At 42.6% G+C, this 23,411-nt stretch overlaps 1 protein-coding gene and 1 non-coding gene across 10 annotated transcripts in view; one reads left to right on the forward strand and one right to left on the reverse strand.

Annotated features, from left to right (window-relative positions):
• Positions 1-16,123, reverse strand: part of NCOA7 (nuclear receptor coactivator 7) — a 78,398-nt gene extending 62,275 nt beyond the window's left edge. For 3 of the 9 annotated variants that reach the window (XM_030235672.2, XM_030235673.2, XM_030235671.2), the window contains exon 1: positions 15,973-16,123. The gene's annotated coding sequence lies outside the window, so the exon portion shown is untranslated. Of the gene's footprint in view, positions 1-1,508; positions 1,610-7,431; positions 7,594-11,698; positions 11,798-11,953; positions 12,104-15,496; positions 15,596-15,968 lie in introns of those variants that run through there. The other 6 variants (XM_050973040.1, XM_050973045.1, XM_050973042.1 and 3 more) reach the window with 5 other exon arrangements.
• A 6,655-nt stretch (positions 16,124-22,778) lies between these two features.
• Positions 22,779-22,850, forward strand: TRNAE-CUC (transfer RNA glutamic acid (anticodon CUC)). Its single transcript has one exon. It is a non-coding gene; the product is annotated as a tRNA-Glu (tRNA).
• Positions 22,851-23,411: the final 561 nt, after the last annotated feature.

The following is a 23,411-nucleotide window of genomic DNA, read 5'->3' on the forward strand; positions in this document are numbered from 1 at the left end:
TTGGAATGTTATCCACAGAGCAGACACAGCAAAGGCATTCAGGCAATTTTTTTTTCTTTCGTGACTAAAAAACCACAGCAATACAATATCCAGTCACCAGTTAAAGTAAATTTTTATAATAGTATAATTCAATGTCAGATCCCACTCTGTTGACCTAAAACTTAGTTTGCCCTCTTAGAAGAAACAACAATGTTGTTCTAGAAAGGCATATTAAAGTCTGAAAATTATACTTTGAAAACATAGTACTACAAATAGCAAACTGATTAGGAATGCTGATTTCTTAACTTCTGAGTTCACCTGTGTTGTTGGGAATTTTGCACTTGTTGCCTTAAAGGAAAAAAAAAAAAAAAAAAGAGAAAACCCAACAGCTAGCACAGCCTGCAGTAATTGCTACAGAACACTAGTATTTAGTATTTCTGAGAGGTCCTTTTCAATTTTAGTTGTTTAAGCAGTTACAGCACAAAAGTCAAATTTACTTTACAGGACGTCACTGACAATTTAAAGTTACATCAAAAAAGGCAAACCTACTCCACACTTCTCCCCTATTTGTCCTTTGATATTTTACAAGAAAAAAAAAAATCAAGGCATTCTTTATCACCTGTTTAAAATGCTATTAAGGCTATATGGTTCAAATGAATCTTGGTTTCCTGGCACTCCTTTCTGGTACAGATGAATACTGAATCAGCAGACTATTAAAAATGTACGTATTTGGGGATATTTATATGCTGAGAAACAGACAACTTACTCATATATCATGAGTTCAGTCCAAACTCAAAGAATGACAAAGCTGATTTTATATAAATTTCAGGCTCAGATTAACCTTTTCTATACACTGAAACAGAAGTAGACTCTGAAAATATTCTATTACACGTTTACAGCAGTGCTAATTCTTTTATTAGGCATTTTCAAGGCAAACCAAACAATGCATTTCAGTAAGGAGCCTGTTAAAAATTTGCCACTCTCCAAATTTAGCCAGTGTCAGCACCTGATAATTATATAAAGAAAAGAACAAAATACATAAACATACACTGTTTATATTTTATTTATATTTACTCATTTCTGGATACTTGCTGTATCTCTCTAGTGTTGCTGCCAGGGAGTTCTGGGGAGGTTACTGAAAATTTGTAATTAGAGTGGGAATGCTCCAACAAGGCCAAAAACCAAAAATTTTTCTTTTAAATGTTATAATCCCAGGAACAGACTGAACTCCTGACCATAGATATCCGCACCCCTTCTACTGTCACCACACTCTCAAGACCTCCAGAACCAACTTCAGGTTCTGCTGTCCTCCCTGCAACCTGGCACTGCAGACGGCAGCCTACTGCACTGGTACATTCAAAGTAGCAGCAGAAGATGCTCTAAGTGCAGGGATAAAAAAAGGAAACAGACGATTAAAAATAACTTAATGTGTGAACAGAGCACCCTTTAAAGACTGATAAATTTACCAATTTTTTAAAATTATTTCTTCTCCCTTTTCCTTTCCTTCTCCTGCATGAAGAATAACGTACCTTGCTACTTGCAGTTTAAGTAGTTCACATTTCCATGAAACAAGAAAAAGTCCTGCTTGCTGTGCTCAGGAGTAGGCACCCAGAAATCCTGTCTGCTGGCCCTAAAGCATCAATAAGCAATCCTTTAGTAGGGGGCATTACTTTCCAAAACCGTGCACGTGAACAACAGTACATCCAACAGCACAGCAATGCAGAAGCCAATGAAGCATCTGACTATTTTTAGAACGTTCAGTGGACTTGATAGCTTTTCTCTGGCCATCTGTGCCCACTGCAAGTTCTGGAAAAACATACGGAGAAAAAGAAACATTCAAGATCATGGGATTCTCTAGGCATATTTTTCATGATCCTGCAGATCAGTATCTCTCAACCTCTCATGAGGTAGGAAAATTATGTAATTCCCTGCTTTGCAAATGGGGAGCTGAACTGCAAGAACTACCTCCACACGCTCAAATGAGAGCAGAAGAGCAACATGTGCAAGTGCCCTCCCCGTAGCTTTAATCCAGCCTTAACAATGAGAACACGGGAGGAGATTACTTTGACAAGGAGATAGTTATTAGTTTCTGTGAAATTTAAACTAACTTTGGAAACCAAGAGCACAATCTCGATTTTATCTGGCTCTGTGGGCATATACATAAGAATCAGATCCACAAAAGAAAACAGAAAGCCTAACTCTAACACCTCTGAGAATCCAGGCTCACTCAGCCCCTTCAGCAAGGAGCAAGTATGTAAAAAAAGCAATTAACTGGCTTCAGGAAAACCAAGTCAAGGGTAGCATATTCCATAACTTAGCAAGACCCTCATAATGCAAGAGACAGTGGCAACAGTCACACTGTGAACAACAAGCAGGGAAGGTCTACAGTCTACACACAAATTTTCCAGTTCGGAAGGCAGAGCAGATGAAGGTACAAGACTCCCAGTGAGACAGGCAAGTAGACATGGCCACAGCAAGGATGCAACAGGGAGACCCCACTGTGCTGAGGGAACAGGATGCTGCCCAGACACACCACGTAGCTCTCTTCTGATCTCTGGCACAGTGCCCCACACAACAGTAATTTTTTATTTTTGCTTCTCTGCTATACCTCTGCCCCTGAGATTACAAACACCACACACATCTGTTCACAGCAGTGCACGCTTCCCATCACCTGCTCTAATACCAACATTCAAAACTGGTCATATTCAGACACCAAGCACTACTAATGACCTGGCTTAGGTCTGCAACTCTGCAACAGTGTCTTCTGAATAATAAGTCTTCTGGGTACATGTGCCAGTTCTGACCCCTATAAGATGCAGCATGAGGGATGACAAGGGTTACACCAATAAGCCACTAATAAGACAAAAAAACCAGAAAAGATATGTTTGTAATACTTCAAGAGCAATATTAAAAATACCTCCCAAGTTGAAAGAGTAAGAAATTGTAGAACAAATCACAGATAGAAGGGAAGGGGTTTCAATGTATTAGATCTGAAACTGAACCCTTGGAGGTTGCTAGTTGTGCCTCTGATGAGCCCAAAGCAGTTACCAGAGCACCGTGCAGATGCAAATAAATAAAAACACACACAATCTTCAAATATAAGGCAACAAAAACAGTTTAACATGGAACAGGGTATGTTTTAATTTGCTACTGGTCATATAAATGCCTATTATTAAGCTTCACAAGCCAGAACACTAATAATAACCCTTGCATTCATTTCCACAAACCTCCCATTTTTAAAAGCAGGAAAGTGAATGCCCACTTGCACTTTATGAGAAATGCTAAACGTTGCAGCATTTCATTAAAGCATCACTGACTGGACTAAGAAGGCTCTGTTCTGCTGGTTTTAGGATCTGCTAGTATATGTTATTTGGTGTAATAGAAAAGATAAAAGTTTCTGTATAAACACTACAGCATCTCAAGATGAAATGTAACAGAAATGCATAGCCAGCAAAGAGGAGAACAAATTACAATTTTATTTAGTCATGTCTTAAGGCAGAATGACCTAGGAAAAAGTGACATTGGAAGCTTTCAGAAAAGTACCTAGCAAAGGAATTAAAACATAGCACCAACTTAATACATTCAATACAATGGGCAAAAGAGTGTTAATTCTAAACCTATCTGAAGTATGGAATTATTTTGATACAATTATATAGTTACAATATAGTTATGATGCATGGTGTACTGTTAATTCTAAAACACTAATAAACTCTATAAAGAAGTTCCAGTCCATTACACGTAACTGGAGGACACTAAACTAACCCAGGAGAGCTACTCCACCTGAAGTTCACTCAGCCCTTGCTCAGGTGAATAGCCCTTCTTTATGCCTTTCATCTTTGAAGCATTATGTCTGTCATGTTTCTTGTGACAAGGGTGTGTATTAAAAAACACAAAAAACAAAACCACAAAAATGAGACGGAAAAATAAGTGTGTAAGCAGAAGCAATTTCTAGACTTCTTGTTCATATTAAACACAGAACAGTCATAATTTCTGTGTCCCCAAATGGAGAGAAACAAAGAGATTCAATGTGGCTATTTGCATGCTGCGGGCTCTCAAGGACAGTGAAGAGGAGATCTGGAGATAGGCAAAGAAAATAAACACCCACGCTCTTGAGGAATGGGATACAGTGTTTACCAGGTAATTATCCTCCCTACAGTAGTGTAGTAAACTAAAAGTTCAAGCACTTTCATTCCCTACTAATGAGTAAGAGGATGCTAAGCTTAGATCACCTTCAGTACCCCTATTAGATTTCCTACAGTCTGTCCACATGAACAAAGTTCAAATAAAATAAATGACAAACAACATAGCAGAAACATTTCTGATTCAGAAACAGAACAATAACAAAACTTGATTCAGCTCCAAAGAATTCTCCAGACAAATTATTCCTGTTTTACTCGGGAAGAGGCTTTAACCCACTAACTCAGGCTGCCATGTTTCACACAGAGTAAGAGGAAGCAAACGCACTACCAGGAATTCCACATCACCAGTTGTGTGATGTGTGACAACACAAAAACATCTTCCCTCATTGGCAGCTGAACATCACCAGATGCATTTTCCATACAGAACAATGCATTTTACTGTTTAACTCAGCTTCTAGACAGAAACTCATTACAAAGCCTAGTATAAACTATTAACAGGCAGAGTGCTATGCTATTCCAAATGCAAAAGTGCGGTGCTGCTGGAAATCAGGCCACCTGGGAAGATTTTCATTTTTAGGTCAACAAGAACATTGCTGTAGCTGTTTTAAAATAATTAGTAACTTCATCTTTCTTTATCTCCTGTTTCATCCTACCCCAATTCAATTAAACATCGAGTCCAAGCCCTCTGACCTCTCAGCTTCTCACACTCCCATTGTGCAGGTATACACAGTGTTGCCCCCTACAACTACTGGAAAGAAAGAGGTGGGGAGGTGGGAGTCAGCCTCTTCTCCCAGGCAACTAGTAACAGGACACAAGGAAAGGACTTAAACTGTGCCAGGGGAGTTCACGGTAGATATTAGGAAATATTTTTTTTGCTAGAATAGTGGTTAAGGATTGGATTTTTTGAACACTTCCCTCTGGAAGTGTTCAAAAAATGAGCACACATAGCATCTCACAATATGGATTCGGTCAGAGGTTGGATTTGATGATCTTAGAGGTCTTTTCCAACCTTAATGACTCTGTGACTATATCAACCACAGAAGGATGAAATTTACCATACCCAGAGAAGGTAAGATGGATATCATTGTTCCCTTACCTCTGCCTGGAGCATGTAGGCATATACACAAAAGGCTTTTCATGTATGTGCTCCCCAGCATTTAACTAAAACACCAAGTACTTGCAGTTTTCTAAAACACAAAAACTGGTGAACATTCAAGACATCAACTAGCATTTAGACAATCCCCTTAGCAGTACCTTGCTATTTTGTTAGTCGATATTATCATGTTCCTTGCTTATAACAACTAATTTCATGAACTGTTTAGTATTTCAAAGAAAGCCTTGCACATCTGTTTTGATAAGATCAAGAAAGAGACATACAAGCAACCACATCACATCCAGACCCAACGAATTACAGGCTGTCTACCAGGTTTACAAGGGGCACGATCAAGTCTTCTTACACTCCCCTCTTACCATACTCAGAATGCTGCTAAAGGCCACTGGATCCACAGTGTCACACACATTGCAGGCCTGGCCACACTCCAGAGCTGCTTCTATGAATTAGCTTACACAGGCCACAGAGTGGGATTTGCAATAGCCAAACAGCAGCATCACAGCAGACAGATGAACAGCAAATATCCTTTGGTGATTAAGTCAAAATGCCAAGCCAAAGAATTTGGGCTTTCCCTTGTCTCAGGATGTTAGAATCTGTCCATGGAGCAAGCAGCTGCCAGTTCCAAGTATTACTGCCCTTTGCCTTTCTCCCTTCTGCCCACTTCAGTTGCCTGATAACATTCCTCCAGCCAAAATGACCACACCAATGACTTGCAGCAGACTCAGCAGAAGTGGCTCTGTATCTGCATTTCAGTTTCTATCCCACCATGCCAGCTCACACCCCCTTCCAGCAGCAGCCTTTGCTGCACACAGCTGAATTACAAGCACGCCCTCACATCACACAGACCTGCAGCAGAAAGCTTGGGCAGAAAACCATCGGTGGGGCTCCCTGAGCAGTGACTCTCTTCTGTGGGAAGTAGCAAGCACACATGTGGAAAGATGAGTGCCAGCATTCATGGGATGACAAACAGACTACAAGAGACAAACACCTGACCTCAGCTTCACAGCTAACTTGCTCTCTTCTCAGCTCTTTTCTCACCAACGCAAGAAAGGCTTTTATATGAAATGTAAATAAAGCTGAGGTAGAGCAAAAAGACACTGGAATTTGGAGATTCTTAAATCACAAAGATGTGGCTTGATGCTTGGCACAAATATCTATATTGTCAATCACAGGTACCATTAATCACCTTCTGTTTACAATTATTAATTAGTTTAGGTCCCAAAGGTTTATATTAAATATTCCCATTGTACTCAATGAGACTAGATTAACATGTTCTTAATGTTTTAAAGACAAGACTAGGCAACCAGAAACCCATGAGGAAAACATCCATCAGTCTAACAGAAAGCACTAGAAATGGTCAGTATTTTATGTCAAGTACATTTCCAGCAATTTACATAATCATGCTGTGAAAATTATTGGAAATGTCTCTTTTAAAAGTACCCCATCATTTTCAGGTGTTTAGAAAAAGAACCTGAAATCAACCCAGAGACACTACATTGTGAAAGATAAGCATCAAAATACATCATTATTTCAAAAAAGTAACTAGACACAAGAGCTACTTTAAGGTAAAATGATTATTTTTGAGTTTCAGCTCAACACCTCTTTTTATAATTGACCCTGACTCATGTAAATTCCAGGTCATCGCTGCTTCTCTATCATCTACCTCCCAACTGAGAAGCAAAGAAGCTGAGGAGTGGGGGCAGAAAGGAGTCTAGCAGTAATGCAATGCAAATCTTTTCCTATCTGAAACACTGTTAACAGAACCAAAATGCCAGGTTTCCATAGCAACCTGAACTGTGTCACAAGCTTACACTGTATATTAAGGAACATTGAATAGTTTAATTGTAATACAAAATCCTGTACATCTGTAATGTAAAGAATTAACACTGGAAACCTTCACTATTTATTTTTCAATTGCTTAACCTGCAGAATTTATTGCAGTCTGTTGAGTGTGACCTTGTATTACACCCACGCAGCTTCATAGGTGCTCCAATGCTAGCAGTGTAAGGTGCATCAAAATTACAATGATCAACAACAAATCAAACTCTCTTTACACAGCATAGATTGAATCTCATTTTTAAAAGCAGCAATGTTTCTAATTATTTCCTTCTTCCTTTGAAAATCCCCTTAGGCACTGTGTAACACAAGACTATTTAGTTGTCTTGTCCTTCTGAAACATCCTGAAAACTTCTATTATCTTACCTTCTTTCCTTCCTCCACCTCCAGATTGCTGTAAACACTCCACACTGTTGCTGACCTTGTACCGAGTTACCCAGCACTGTATGCAGGGCAAAAACTTCCCTCTCAAAAGGAATTCCCCTCGCTATACACCAGAGCACCTCACATTTACCTACTAATTAGGGAGAGACTCTTTGAAGAGCTGCTTGCTTCAGAAGCAGAAACAGAAGAGTTCTTTGTATTTTATTGTGTTCTAACAATGTGTGCACAGATAACTCTTTAAAATTATCCAGGTAAGTAAAGTCACCTATGTATATGTACGCAGAAAAGATAGAACAATGTTATGATTCATGCAAAACTGTCATATGCCATCCTTCCTTCAGCACCTCTGATTGGGCTTTTACGCTCAACTCTGCATGCATTCAACCGGTGAGATGGCTCAGTGCTTAACTAAACAACAAAAAAATTAAAAATATACCTGAATTAAGCTTGAGTACTCTTGCATAAAAAACAGATGTGCAGAAGTTTTCTGGTGAAGCAGTAGCAGTATATATTCTACTTTCAGATTACTCAAGTGTTTTAAACATTATTATAGAACTAAGGTTCTCTTGTTAAACAAAACAAAAACAGACTAATTTTGAAACTAAAATTAAAACTTCTTACGCTGATAGCATCAACAATGTAACTCAGCGTTCTAAAGCTAGATATTTCCTTTTGCTGGAGGGTGGGGAGGAACCCCCCAAAAAGACAGAAAAATGACAAACAGCTTCCATTCCTCCAGTGTTGCATTTTCAGGAAAGCCATCCATCTCAGCCACATCAGAGACTCTGAGCTCTCTACTCCCGTACCAAGGGCATTCAGAGGGACTACTCACACAGGTTATGTTTGTGACACCTAAGCAAACATGGGACCCAAAGATGAAAGCTGCCAAATTTCTGTTCACCGCAGGTTATACCTGACATAGCTGCTCACATGTCAAACAAAACCTTGTATTCTCTTGTTTACAGCTACATCAGTGTAATTGCTTGTCCCTTCTAGAGTTGAAGCCAGCCAAATTAGTAAATGCATTAACAAGTTTTGGATTTGGCCTTGCTTTTTTCCATGTTAAAGCACCTATTTTTGAGGGGCCATAGTCCTTCCATTTTTGGTGTTAAAATTTGTCTTTGAAAATCTACCAAAACTGGGTAGAGACCTACACTTTAAAAATACAAAAAGCAGTTTGCACCTACCCCACCAGAGTGCATTAGTGATCTGTTGTTAAAAAGGACTGACACATTACCTGTGAAAAGGGTATTACCTCAGAGCTAGATTCATAGAATCAAAAACCATTTTGGTTGAAAAAGACCTTTTAGGTCATCAAGTTTAACCGTAAACCTACGCATGTTCTTGCCAATAATTATGACAGGACCTAGGATTAAAACTCATACATCCAATCCCAAACACATGGCCAGGCTAACCTCATGAACAGGTCTAGCTTCCACAGGTCAAAATTTACTTTCTGAGATATCTGCATGCTGGACTCAGGGAAGTAAAAAGAAGGGGCAAAAAATAAGTGAAAAGAAGCAGGAAGAGAGATATGTTTCAAGGCCAGACGAAATAAATTCCAATTTATAACATGGGATTCTGTCATCCTAGAGCCTTTCAGTGAGAAAATCATTCACAGGTTTTGCATCACAAAAATCACAGAATTCAGAAAAAACAGTCCATGAAGAAGAAATTAAAACTTAAACAACAGATGTAAAACACAGTACCGTAGAACTTTTTATTTTAATTGCAATATAATGCTGACAGCAAAGCAGTTAAGATTTGAAAACTGTACTCAGTGAAGTCCTGATTCCAGTGACAGCCATGGAAGTCTGCTTCTTTACAAAGCTTCCAGATCCCCAAAAAAAACCCCAACCCAACCAAAGCAAACAAACAAAAAAGAAAATAAAAACCACAAAAAACAAACAAACAAACAAAACAACAACCAAAAAAAACTTAATCAGAGGAGAGACTTTTGAAGGACTGTTACCATTTACTAATGGATGACAGTTGTTCCCAAGAAATGCATTTTGTAACTTGAAGCTTTTACATCCCAAACTCTACACTGGTCCACAACAAAATGAACATGTAACAGTTACCAAGTAAAAAGAAATACATGTCTCCTCAGAAGCACCTTAAAAATCAGGTTTGGTGCTACAAGTGGCTTCTTCAGCTGCAACACCTTTCCTTTTGCAAACCTCCTTGGCTTTCTGCTTGCATTTGCACACACTACCCACAGCATCCTTCAGGCATGGCTCATTCCTAATGGAGCAAGGTGCCACTCTGCAAGCAGCAGCATCGCTCTGCCCTGCCAGGTCTGAGCCTACATCTGCTTCTCTGGAGGAAAACAAAGAAATGAACGCATCTGGCTTGCTCGTCCCATAAACTTCACTTGAATTGTGTTCCTAGGGGAGGAGAAAGACTAGGAACTGCTCTCCTGGATGCAGTGTTATCCCACAGCTCAGCACCCATGGAGGCAGGAGAATCCTCCAACACATGCCAGTGTGTAAGGTCTGGTTCATCCCTAGGGTTCACCTTCCTCGCTCTTCCCAGCCTCCCTTTAGAAGATTGATTATGTCTTGGTTTTGCTGTACCATTTTGGTTTCAAGATCAGTCTCTAGTCCCCTACCCCTAAAATCTGCCTATTACATGCCAGGCTCAGCCAGGGACTGGGAACCACCAGAGCAGGGCTTAGAAAAGGACACAACTAGTTGACAAAACATTGAAACTTCCTTCTCACACAATAGGGTCAGGTGCACAGTGTCAACAGTGCAGGAGAAAAGAAAACTAATCTTCATCTTCTTAATCTCTTTTCATGACAACCAGTGTGTTACTTGTACTAACAAAAATTGTGCACTACAAACAGAATCCAGTTTTCAAAACAAACAACCCAATTAAAAATTTGTCCACTGAGGGATCAGTCAGCAGCAGAGACCCTTTTTCAGGAATTTAGAATTTCTAATAGAAGGAAACAAATGGACATTTGTTGTGGTGTGATACGAGTAACCCCATCAGCACAAGCCCAGCAAAGGAGATTTTCCTTTCCATCCTGTAAGTATGACTGTAGCAGGACACAAATGCAGACATCACAGGACATTCTTGCCTAGCCTCTGCACACTGATATGATACAACTGTCTATTCACTCTAACTAAAAGGCACACCTAACCAACACCACCCAGCAACACACACTAAGAAACCCCAATACCATAGAACAAAGCCAAAAACCAAATTTCCCGTAAATAAAATGAAATTTCTTCAGTGGATACCTAACCACGAGGACTAGAGAACAACTCATGGCACTGGCAGAAAGCCACCCTTGTCCTTCCTTTGTGGTTCTCCATTTGTTTCCTAACTGACCTGACCATGACCCAGGCTGCTTGTGACTTGACCCAACATATCTGGGTGGCAAAAGGACTTTCATGTTCATCAGCTGTAAATCATTTGGGCCAGATCTGCACAAGTGACTGGCTCACAGCAGGCAAAGTCCATCTGCCACCAAATACCTGGCTACATTTCAGCACACTACTCTGTAATAAAGTAAAAGTTTCATCTCCTTGGTTCTTCACCTATTATCACTGGTTCTTCACCAAGATATCACTGTTTACACAACATAGCTACCACACAATACCTGCATTTCAGAAGCTTTTGGAGTTGGGACAGAAGGTACAGACCAGATTTTATGTCACGGATTACCACAGCTCCTGCCTTTAGCAGTCTTCAGCAGTTTCACTACAAAAGGTCTGATCAGCAACCAGGATGGAAAAAGGGAGTACAAAATGTCCAACACTGCTTATATAAGAGAAGAATTTCTTTTTAATAGAATTCTAAATATCATGCAAAAAATCTTCATGTGTAAAATTATTATACACTTCAATGCTTCCCTGAATTAGCTGAACCTTTGTTAGAAAGCATGAGGGAAGAACTCAAGACACTCTCTGGCCTACAAAGTTTTGCTGAGTTTGCTGCAGCTACCAAAAATCTGCATACAGATTAAACCCAGCTTTATCCCAAGTACCCATGTCTTTGGCATCACTGCAGCTGCTTAATAAGCATTTTAAAAATGATACTTAAGTTGAGAGTAAAATAAAGCCCTTGCCACCAGACTGGGGCACTACTTAACCATGAGACAGTTAACTACAGCAAAAGCTCACTGACACAGCACAGAAGCAGTGCCAAGCCACTGACAACATCAAGTTATTCCACAAAGCATCTCCTTCAAAGTAACAACCTAGGCAGACCCAAGGATCTTCTGCAATCACAGCATTACCTGATCTGGAAGAAAGCAATCCACACCTCGTCCCCTCTGAATCAAAATGGCAGTGATGCTTTGTGAATATTCATACTTCTTTTTTATCCGCTGCATTACCTTAGAGTATTTAAAAAGAAAACAAACTGCAAAATAAGACAGATGGCATGTGGGGCAGAAAGCAGAAAAAAATAGACTGGAGTAACAGCAGACAGAGTAAATGCTGCTAGAAAAGGTTACATTTATTTGAAAAAAATGAGTCAGGGAATACATTACCTTTTCTTAAGATAAGGCTGAGTTCAAGGAAGCAACAGCTCTCACTGTGAACTTCTCTAAAACAAAGCTGTGATTTCTGGTGCACTGGGACCAATCCTTGCCCGCAGTATCTTAGATTCTGAGGAAATGACCCTCAGTTATCTTCAGAAACTATGAGAGGATCCCAAAATTAATGGGATTAATGGATGAGAAAATAAAATTTCCTTTCTAGAAATAATTCTAACAAAAAGCTTTTAAATCCTAAAGTGAACACAAAATTAAACATAAACAGTACTATTTTGACACTGTAACCAAAAAATAAACACATATCCTGCCTGTATAAAGAATATAATTTCCCTGCTAAGCTTGCATGTTTTCAGCTCCTGTAAATCAGTTCCATATGATCATTACATAAACATGGGTACTCATGCAAGCCACATTTCAAGAAGGACGTTGAAAAAGCCCCCTGAAAAACATACAGAGTAGCCATAAGAAAAGCAGCAACATGGAAGAAATGGCACCTTGGTGGGCTCTACACATAGCATACCAAAGAGAAGGCCAAATGCTAAATTAGCTCAGGAGTACTACAGGGCACAGAATGACTGAGCAGGGAACAGCTTCACCAAACTCTGACAGGGACATTGGACCTCATAGCATTGGGAATTTGAGGCATGCAACTGAAAGCACAGTTCACCTCTTATGATAAATAGCAATCAGAAAGGCTTACTGAGATTATGATGAGTACTCTACACATTGACAAATTCAAGTCTAATCCAGAAGTCTTCCCAAAGGCTCGAACCTTTGTGGTTCCATGACAAGTCATTATTCCCAGGTAAGTACAGGAAGGCCAGGAGGACACTATATGGTACTGAGCTGAAATATTGGTACCCTTTCTCCCAGCTTGATACCAAGAGACTGGGAGTGGTGCAGGTGCAAGAGCAAAGCACTGCAAGAGCAAAGCACTGCACCTGGTTGTGGGCACTTAGTACGACCTTCTGCACTGCACCCCAGCGGGAAGCACCAGCAGATCCCTGAAGCCTGCCTGCACTCTGCCCTTGCAGGCAAGCTGGGGAGACACTGCAGATACACAGCCATGGTCCCATGCAAGGCTGCAGGGTGCTGCCCACCCCAAAACTGAACAAACAGGTCCCAACACACAACTTCCAGCTCCAGCACAACCACCCACACCCATCTGATATTCTGACCAAGAACAAAGACATTTAGATTTCCACCTATAATAGAAGGGTTTGCAAAGAAAATCAGGAAGAAAAAGAAAATACTCCTCTGTGCATGTTGAATAGATCAATCTGAAACATTTTGTTTGGGGAGCGAAATATAATTCCTCTAGCCTGCTGTGAATTTTGTCACTAACTCAGAAATCTGGCTAGGGAAAAATGGCAGCGGAATAAGATTTTTAAAAGGAAAAAAAAGAAGGAGAAGAAGGAAAGAAGAACTGAAGACTTGTTTCTCCTACTCTGCTTTCTATCCTAGTCAAAGGAGGTCACTTAAATGAGCACTCTTACTGCTGACTTCAGTCATCAAATATAGCATTACATTTCCTCTTTTTGGGAAAGCAATCTTAACCGCCAGGACAAACTCACAGCAGAAGTGGCAGCAACATGACTTGGACATCTCCTGCCGTGAGGGTGCAGATCACTAACAAGAGGGAGTGAGAAGCCATCAACTTTGTGGCAGGCAGCCACCCCCACCATCAGTAACTCCACCAGCAGGTGGATACCTCACTAAAACGAAAGCCACACCTGTAAAGCCTGTGACTATTTTGATTTATTGATCATGATGAGGAAGAGGTTTATTAGTCAGCTGCTTTTTAAGTGATGACACTGAACTTTTTCTGCCAGATGAGGTGAGGACCATGACTGCCTGCTGCTGAACTGGGCACCCGCTGAGACACAGAGGGCACAAGCCAGGTGCTGGACAGAGAGCTTTACCCTTTTTCTCAGCATTGGTCATGTTCCAACTTTCCTTTCACGCCTACTTGATAGCAAAGGGAAATTGAGTCCCTTTGTCCTTGATTTCCATAATTATTGTTTGCGAGCAGCTCCAGCTGCCTAGAACAGCAATTCCTTGTGTCAGATCTCGCTGCAGAGGCTCACACTGCGTTCTCACCTTTGAAACACCCACCCAAATGGGTGACTGCAGACTCATTCTGGCTGCAGTAACTAGCCACAGGATCCCATAATTTCTTTAACTACCTTTCTGAAGACATGTTATCCTCCAATACAAATCACTCTCAAAGGAATTCACTTCTACTTGAAAAGAGGGGCTTATTCATTAACACTTAAAGAGATTTGCAAGCTGCCCCCTGAAGCCAGGACCATAAGGCAGCCAAACATCTACTAGAGTCAGCCTCCAACCAATTTCAACCTTCTCTTTCAAAATCATGGATACACAAAGCAACAAAGCCATATTCCTAATAAGACAAGGACTGCTCCAATCAATTCTAACTTGCTTCATCTCCAAAGGGAATCACTTATCATTTCAGCAGCAGATGTGACACATCCAAATGTGAGTGTGGCTACTGCTGCAGTAAGAACAGGGCATTGGGCAAAGCCAAGGAATGAAACCCGGAGACTGCCTCATGAACAACTTGGATAAATCAAGCATTCCAGGATTGTTTATTTTCCATAACATAATATGCAAGGAAAAACAAAACAACAAAAGACACAGAATTCCCCCCAAGCCCAAGATTTTGATCCACTACTTTAAAAAAAAATCAAAAAATACCCAACAAAAACCAGAAAGCCCTCAGACAGCATTCTGGCTACAAGCATCTACTTCAACACAACTCTTCAAAGGATCAACATTACTTGAGTATTTTGGTCCTTAAAATATTTTGCGTATATTTATGGACATTTTCCAGGTAAAAAGATGAAAGAGAAGGCAGTCTAAAATGCACTGCAACTTACATATTTTTTATCATGGCTTACATTTAAAAATATATTCTTGATAAAGTAATTTTCATTCAGAAAGTATATATTCAAGCATACTTACACATATATTCTTGGCATTTTCTACTGCCCTCTCCATTAATTTTCTGAAAGACTGTGTGTCTACACGTAAGTGTTAGATGGAACAATATCAGGAAATTATCATTTCCATGCTGTGTAAACACTGGCTGATACAATATGCTGGCAGAGTTCATCAACACACATTTTAAGTATCACACAAGCACAGGCCCTTAGGCTGGGGCATAGCATTTTAAGCAAACCATAATAGATTAATGGGCACCTACCCATCTTAGAAGTCCACCACTGCACATTAATACAAGAAATGTATGACTACCTAATGGGAAAACAGTAATTGTAGCATGTAAAGTAAACACATGCTAAAAGCCTGTTACTGAGTCGAAGTGATCATCTCATTTCATCACCTAGGGGATGAACAGTTACTACATCCTTTAGCACCACGATACTGCACACACATCACCCAAGATACAAGTACGCCACTCCACCCGTAAACCAACTCTGAAGCAGAGTATGATGAAGGACAGAGAGGAAAGTCCACTGCACTGATTAAAGACACAAAAATCAATTATTGACACACCTTTGCAACCCGGCAGGACTTCGCAATCAAGACCACCAAAGGCTATACAAATTAATATAGAGAGAGAGCCTGGAACATTCCAGTAATTCATCCAAGACCCTGAGAGGGAGGAAATAAATGAGGTTCGAAGCCGCGAATGCCATCTCGGCCACACCGGCTGGGTAGCGGCGGCAGCAGAGCACACCGCGGGTGCCGAGCAGCAGCACCCGGGGCGGGCGGGCAGTTCCCTGGAGCCGCCCCGCGCCCCCGGCCGCGCCCGCACGGACACAGCGCGCCCGCGGGGCCGCCCCGCGCCTCCCGGGCTGCGCTGCCGGGCTGGCTCCGCGCACCAGCGAGCGGACGAAGCGCTCCTCTGCCACCACAGCGCCGGCCCCGGCCCCGTCCCCGCCCCGCCGGGCTCCGCGTCCCCCGGCCGGGGCACAAGGCCGCGCCCGAGCAGCCCCGCCCGCCCCGCGGCCCGGCGCGCACAGACAGACCTGCGGGCGGGCGGCATGGCGGGCCCGGCCCGGCGCCGCGCCCCGAGCGCTCTGCGGGAGCGCCGCCGCCTCCGCCGCTCTCCGCTCGGCCACAGCGGCGCCGGCCCCGCCGCGCCCCGCAGCTCCGCCCCGCCCGGCGGTCCCGCCTCCCCTCGGCCCCGCCCTGGCCCCGCCGGATCGCGGTGGCTCCGGGGCTGGGGGCGGTGGCCGCGCTCCTAAGGCTTACAGCCCTGTCCTGGGCAAAGGGGTTGGTGTGCGGAGCCAGAAGTCCTACGAGTCATAAAGCCCAAGCGCCGGAGTCTTCCTCTGGATGGCAGTTTTCTCAAGGGCGGCGCTAAAAACAAAACAGCCAGTTTTGGAAATTGAGGTTAACCAAAGCCTTCAGATCCGTGGGAAACTGAAACGCCTAGAAACCTCATCCGCTGTTTCTACACTGTCCGCCAGTAGGCTTCCTCACCCAATCCCCAGAAAACAACACCCGCTATATTTACCAGAAACTCCACTCCCTTACCCGAGATAACTGCAGGTAACCCTTCCAGATGTTTGTGGCTAGCCTAAACAAGACCTAGCTTCTTTTTTTATTCCTTAGGTTAGTAATCAGCTCTGAAAGACTGATTTCGAGCATTGTAACAAAGGCATTTGTAAGACTATTAAATTCCAAATTCTGCAAGACAAAATCTCAAGCCTGAAGATATGCAGATACCTGCATAAATGAAAAGCACACACAAAGTGTACACACATACAGAGAGATGCTAAAAGAGTGTGTCAACAAATGGTGCACAGGGGTCTCAAGAATAATATTTTTACTAGTTATAATGATATGAATCCAATGAGTTTTAAGTAAGAGATTTGTCAGAGGCTTGTTTTTTTAATTTAACAGCTGCTTAGAAGACTCATTTCAAAAACGTGTCATTTTCAGGACCAAATGCATCTCCCATACAGACACAGCCATCTCCCACCATTGCCATTATCCTATTTGTAGCACATGCTTGCTACCACTCAGTGTCACTACTGGAACAGCAACTGTCTCAACTCCTCCACTAAATTTGCTGCTGCACTTTCAGCTAAAATTGAAGTTTCCATTTGATTTTTTTTTTTTAACCAAACCAGTTTCTTTTACGAGGGACAGATTTTCTTTAAAACATAGTCTGCTCCTTAAAGGATACGTTCTTGTAACACACTGAAGTTAGTACATCTTATTATTACCCAGCAAAAGATGGACAAACCCAAAGTTACTTTGGTTAGAATCTCAAAGACTTAATTGCTGCAAGGGTTCTCTACCACCACATGGAAGAAATGGGCCCTGCTCTCAGTTACTCTTCTAGCAGTACTTAGATAACAAAACTGGGAAAAAAAGAGGAAGAACAGTAGTTCTGTTTACCCAACCTCCTTTGCCAAATTGCAGGAGCTATGAAGCCCTATCCATCAAAGTGGTGGAAGCCCTATTTATCTCTTAGCTGCACTTGCAGAACAATGACAGTGACTAACAGCTTGTTTTAGCTCCAGAAAATCTATCCCTGTCCTACTGTACCAGTTTGCTGTCCATCATCATTCCAAGCATAGTCACCTTTATTGGTACAGGGTAGAAAGCTCTATGAAGACAATGCATGAACTCCATATAGCAAAGAAACCATGCATTTCTATATTTTGCCCTGAGCATATCAAGTACACATTCTAGACTGCTGGCATGGGGGAGAAATCACTCAAATTCCTGTCAGAGCAGCAGGATAAGCAGGCTAGGACTGGGACAGAAGCATAGTACAAGCTGTGGTTATGCCACTGTGGGTTGTTGCCTGTGGCTCAACCCACAGGCTTCATGTCATTGGAAGAAGTCATTGTGTGAGTGGCACGTCACACACACATTTGTTTTACTGAGTGTGGAATACTCAGAAATGCCTGCCTCTCTGTTGCAATGATGAACATGAGATAGGCAGATAATAGGTAGATTAGACACACACACATCACCTTTGAAATAAAATTTAGTTTTAGTCTCACTGCAGTACAGAGGATAGCAGACAGTCTGAATAGTTTGCTCTTTCCCATGGCAATATGTTCCTTGCCAATTCATTTGAATACAAATGCTCTAACATCATTTAATTCATTGTCTTAGTGGTATCAATGCTTAGAATATCTTTACCAGAGAAAATCTTAAATTCATGTTGCTCATTGTTTTCAGTATTGGGCAAATTTGTTTTATCACTGTTTGCATTATTTTGATGGAGACAAAAATGTAAATTTGCTATTTTCATCACTTCCAAATTGTGATTTTTTTTATCCTGGAAAAATATTTACAAACACACATGTATAACCACACATGAAAGACAGAACAGACTTGGAATACTGAAATACTACATTTGTATGGGTTTTGATCTTCTGCTTCAGTGTACATTAACAGAGTTACATACATTCAAGAGAAAAAATTGCTAGAGGTACTGTAAACATACTGTATGTGGCCTGCACTCAGATCAGCTCACACTAATAGCAGAAAAAATACTGTATTGCTCATGTAGTTCATGTAGTTTTTGTTTCTTTTTTTACATCTGTAATTGTTAGCTCACAGCTCATTTATTTAAGAAAGACAACCTGCCATAAAAAATTACACTGACAACCTTGACTGTTGTAAGTCCAGTTTTGAAAAGATATAAAAATAAAGGTGACACCAATCATTTTTTTTCCATTATCAGCCCTTCTGTTTTTGCCTATTACTCCTACCATAATTCACCATGAAGTAGTCACAAAATAGGTTCCATACAGACAGACTTTTATGCATACATAATTGAGGCTCTGCTTGATCCTTCTGCACTGAGGGCTATTCTTAGCCTGGCTTCTTTGGTTTATGTAATGATGAATTTTCAGAGTGTCCCCAACTCACCCTTTAACTTTGAATTGATTGTCTAGATATAACTCAGTGTGACTGAGGTATTGAAATTTTCCACAAGTTTTACGAAAAAATGAGAAAGAGACCATAGCTTGAAACTTTTATAAGATGTTCTCCCCTAACAGCTGATTCTGTGCACCTATTTCTCTATCTTGAAGAGCAAACCAGAAGTGTCTTCCAAAATGTTCAACTGAAGAAAGACTATAAAAAGAAATTGAATTTGCTGCAATACAAGAGGAGATGACAAAAAAGTCCTATTTGTTTCAACTAAGGTAGCTCAGTGGACACTGCATGAAGCACCTGACCGCCACGCTTTATACCAAAACTCAGAATCACGTGCATTTTAAAATGGGCTAAAAGGGAAAAGAAGCTAGCCCAGGCTTTACTATATCAAATGTAGCGCCAGGGGAAAAACGGAAGCTGAAGAAAAAGAATACAAGACCATGCGAAAGTACTTCTGTAAAGTAAGTACTGTATAATATTGCTGGCTGCTCCCCGTCTCGTTCTTCAGGATCATTAAAATATCCCCCAGGAGTGGGACTGCCGCGCCCTGCCGGCCCCGAGCCGTGGCTCTGCCCATCCCCGCGTCGCGTCCCCTGGCGCGACGAGCGCCACACTGCAGGCGTGCCAGTCACCGCACGCCTGGAATCCGCTCTTGGAGGTGGGAGTACCACAGAAGCTGCGACGTCTGGACAACGCCTCTTCAGGTTTTCCTCACTTTATTTCCATCAAAACACTACTGCGGTTAAAACAGATATAATAAGTAAAAAGTACAGTAGCATTTTTACCCAGAAAATTGTTATAATCCAACAGTTAGGTCACCAATTTGACCATACATGGAAATTAAACATAAAATAGCAAAAGACTGTGCCTCATCTCTTCCTTCCTTCTCCTTTCCACTTCCTTGAAACTGGCATGATGTACAATTACAAGTCAGGCAAACTTACAGAAGAAAATCTGATACCAAGACTTTCCACATGAAACACAAACTTGAGAAAAGAGAGGACTGATAAATGCAGTTTCTGTGCAGATCAAGGGTTTTCACTAGAGCTGAAGCATGTACCCCAGGTACTAAAGAAAATTTGTAGTTACCATTATATAGTACATACATACTCAAATTATATACTTTCCATAACTTAGCATATTACTTTGATGTTATTCTTACTCATTTTTACATCGTAAGCCTACTGTCACAAATCAATCAGAGTGTCAAATTAAAGTAATAATAATATGTAATGTATTCATATGGAACAGACAAGTTAATTGCATGCTGCTGTACAGCTTGCATTTAAAGGAATCCCTCTGATTTTTCCAAAATTCAGCCTTACCTACCAAACTGTGACAGCCATGCTCCAGTACCTCTAACACTGAATGCTGCTCACTCGGTTTCACAGGCACACCAGCGTTAAGAGAAAAGAAACATCGGCCTCTGACATTCCTTTCCTGGTGTCTTTGGGAAGATCATTCTTCTCCAGCTACCATCTCAGGGATGGAGGCACAGGCACTGGCGGCTTCTGTGCTGGCAGGAGGCTGAATCGCTGACAGTTTCACTGATGCACTTCTCTATTGGATACAGGAAGCCAGAGGAGAGGCACAATCTTTTGTCAGTGCACATGACTTGCACAGCAAAAAAAGCCATTTCTAAAATTAACTAGGCAGCATATGACTCTCAATGCTATTTTCCTGATGCTCTAGTAGTCAGCCCTCACCTCTGAGGTTAACATCAAGGAAAAGATTTGCTATTTCAGTCAATTTCTCTTCTACATACCTTAGTTTTCACTGCTCCTGTGGCTGTAATTAACAACCCTTCCACTGCTCAAGAGAAATTTAGTAAGATATATTACTCGCTTGGAAAGTGATTTGCTAACTGTCAAGCGTAACAGAGCAGGATTGCTTTCCTTCTACATCTAACAGCTACCTAGGGCATGGAAAAAACACATTTGGCCACCCTGCCATCAGCATAAGGTCACATTTTTCATAGGCTCAGCTACTTTTCTGAAATTGTCAGGAGGAGTATTTTGTCTCCATCACTGAGGTAGCTTAAGAACCAAGGGGAGGCTCACCCCTGCCTTCCTCTGTGGTGTCACATAACAGAGGGCGGTAAAGACCATTCTGTAACATGTATCTTCAATCCTGCCAATGCAGCTGCTGTGGGCCTAGAATTGTTCTAACCTAGCTGTCTGCAGTGTTGCTAACATCACAGCCACAGAAGTAAGTACCCCTCCAAAACCCACCTGAGACGCACCCAGAGTAGAGAAGCCTATGCTTTTAAACACAACACTGTAGACCTACTGGAGTATACAAACTCCTAAGGTTAGATGAGTTTCTGCAGTATAACCACCTCAATATCTGGCTGGTGTTCCTTGCAGGTGCCACTCAGTAGGAAACTAGGTCCCACTTTCTCTTTCACTTCAGCAATGGGCACAGATTACCTGCTGCGACCAGCTGACCTGTCTCACCTAAGCAGACCCACCTCTTTGAAGTGGCCTCAGGCCTTCAGTTTCCAGCCCTACTCAGCTTCGGCTCCTCAAGTCCTGAAATGCCTTCGTCTTGCCAAAGGGGATGCTGTCAATCCTACACATGTGAAAAGCTGTTCCTGCATATATAAGACATTGGATCATATCTAAGAGGGCCTGATTTTTACCTCATATTTTGTTATTTCTCTCACTGCACAGTAAAAGTGCTGAATTTAGACCAAAGAAAGCTTCACATTTTGTTCTAGACTGCTACAGTAAATGTTTTGTGATGAAATGAACCATTGGCTTAATAGGGATGCTCCTCCCAGAAGAAAATTATCCCCTAAGTTTGTTTTCAGACTCTAAAGCTTTTGAAGATCAGCTAATGCATATTTGCACAGTCCACAAGCACACAGTCTGAAGCTTATTTATCTTAACACAGAGAGGTTTTTGCATTTTAGAGGCAAAGGGCTTGAGAACTAGCGAAATTTGCTCTGGCTGAGCCAACCCTCGTGTATCGTTGGACACTGCCTAAATAGGGAATATTATTTTTGCTAGTAGAGCTCCCAGATCTTCTGTGCTCATGAAAACAACATGCCAGACGAAAGAGCTTTTACACAGAGGTCATCCACAGCACTGTCCGCTTTCATTCCGCTCACACAAACCTTAAAAAAACAAAACCAAGGTCACAAATTAATATCTATTGGCAGAGCAAGGCCAGCAAACACCGACCTCGACCCCCACTGTGGAGCCACTGGCTCCCACCTGAGAAAGGCCTTTGGAGCCGCTTTTCCCTGCAGGCCTAGCACCGGAACCCGGACAAGCTGAGGTGTTCCCACAGCCTGCCCGTGCAGCGACCGGGCCGGCGCCGAGGGAAGCGCCGCATCCTTCCCCTCCCGGCTGCCGCCGCCGAGATGTGCGGTGCGGAGCGCTCGGCTGGCGGGGTGCCGCCTGCAGCTGTGACAGCGACACCCCGTACAGAGACGATGGTGTCACGACCGGCTTGTCAACGCGAAATGAGGGAAAACAACCGCGCGAAGCCCTCGCCTGTCGGGGGCGGCGGTAAGAGCGCTGGTGGAACACGAGAGGGAGACGCTGAGCGGCCGCCGGCGCCCTCCTGCGAGCCCCCCGCCCCGGCCGTGGCCGCGCGGCACCGCCGGGCTGCCCGCTCCTTTCCGCCCGAGGCTCCGTCCTGCCCGCTCCCCCAGCACCATCCCGCCTGCCGCCCAAGGCGAGGGCCCTCCACCAGCCTCGCCTGGGCGGCCCCCTCTCCACCCCAGCCTGCCGCCGCTATTCTCTTGCGTGGGATGGAATACAACGTCCTTCTCCGGACGTAGCTGCTTCCAGGACTTGGTATTGCCTGGAAAGTGGGAGCGCAAGGAGAAAGCAGCAGCACAACGCGGTCGAAGTAGGGAATGGAGAATGCTTTGTGATTGCTTCTTTACAAAGACAGGGATACGCTGCATTAAGAATCCCTGGTGGTCTAGTGGTTAGGATTCGGCGCTCTCACCGCCGCGGCCCGGGTTCGATTCCCGGTCAGGGAAAACTTACTTTTTCTCTACTGCCTTCATCTCTGTTTTGGTTTAGGATTCTCTCCGGCCCCCTCCTTTTGCTCTGACAATTCTGGGACCAACGGCCGGCTGCTGTGCGAGCCCGACACGAGGGGACTGTAAGGGCGCACCTGACAGCTTGCAGAAATCGGGCACAAAGGCAAAAAGTGCAAAAGGTGTCAGCGCCCTGTGCTGGTGGGCAGGGGAAGGTGTAGCGTTAGCAGGTGCCTGGAAATCTTTCAGTCACAGCACTGCCTTTAGACATCCCATGCCCACCTACAGGGATTCTAGAAATCTGCAGAGGCCTGCCTAGAGGGCTACATGCAGTTAGAAATAACATAACTTCTTTTTTTTTTTTTTTTTTTTTTGGCTTCTCTAACAGCTTAGGGTGCTCCCACACCTTCCCCGCCCCAGATGAATGGTCACTTAGTGCTATCATGAATCTTTGAACCGCGGCAGCAGGGACGCAGTAGAGGCTGGAGCATCTCTCTCATAAGGAAAGGATGAGGAAACTGGGTTTGTTCAGCCTTGATTGAGACAGCTGAGACAGGACGT

Source organism: Serinus canaria, chromosome 3, assembly GCF_022539315.1.
Source record: "Serinus canaria isolate serCan28SL12 chromosome 3, serCan2020, whole genome shotgun sequence".
In the NCBI taxonomy this organism is placed as follows: Eukaryota; Metazoa; Chordata; class Aves; order Passeriformes; family Fringillidae; genus Serinus; species Serinus canaria.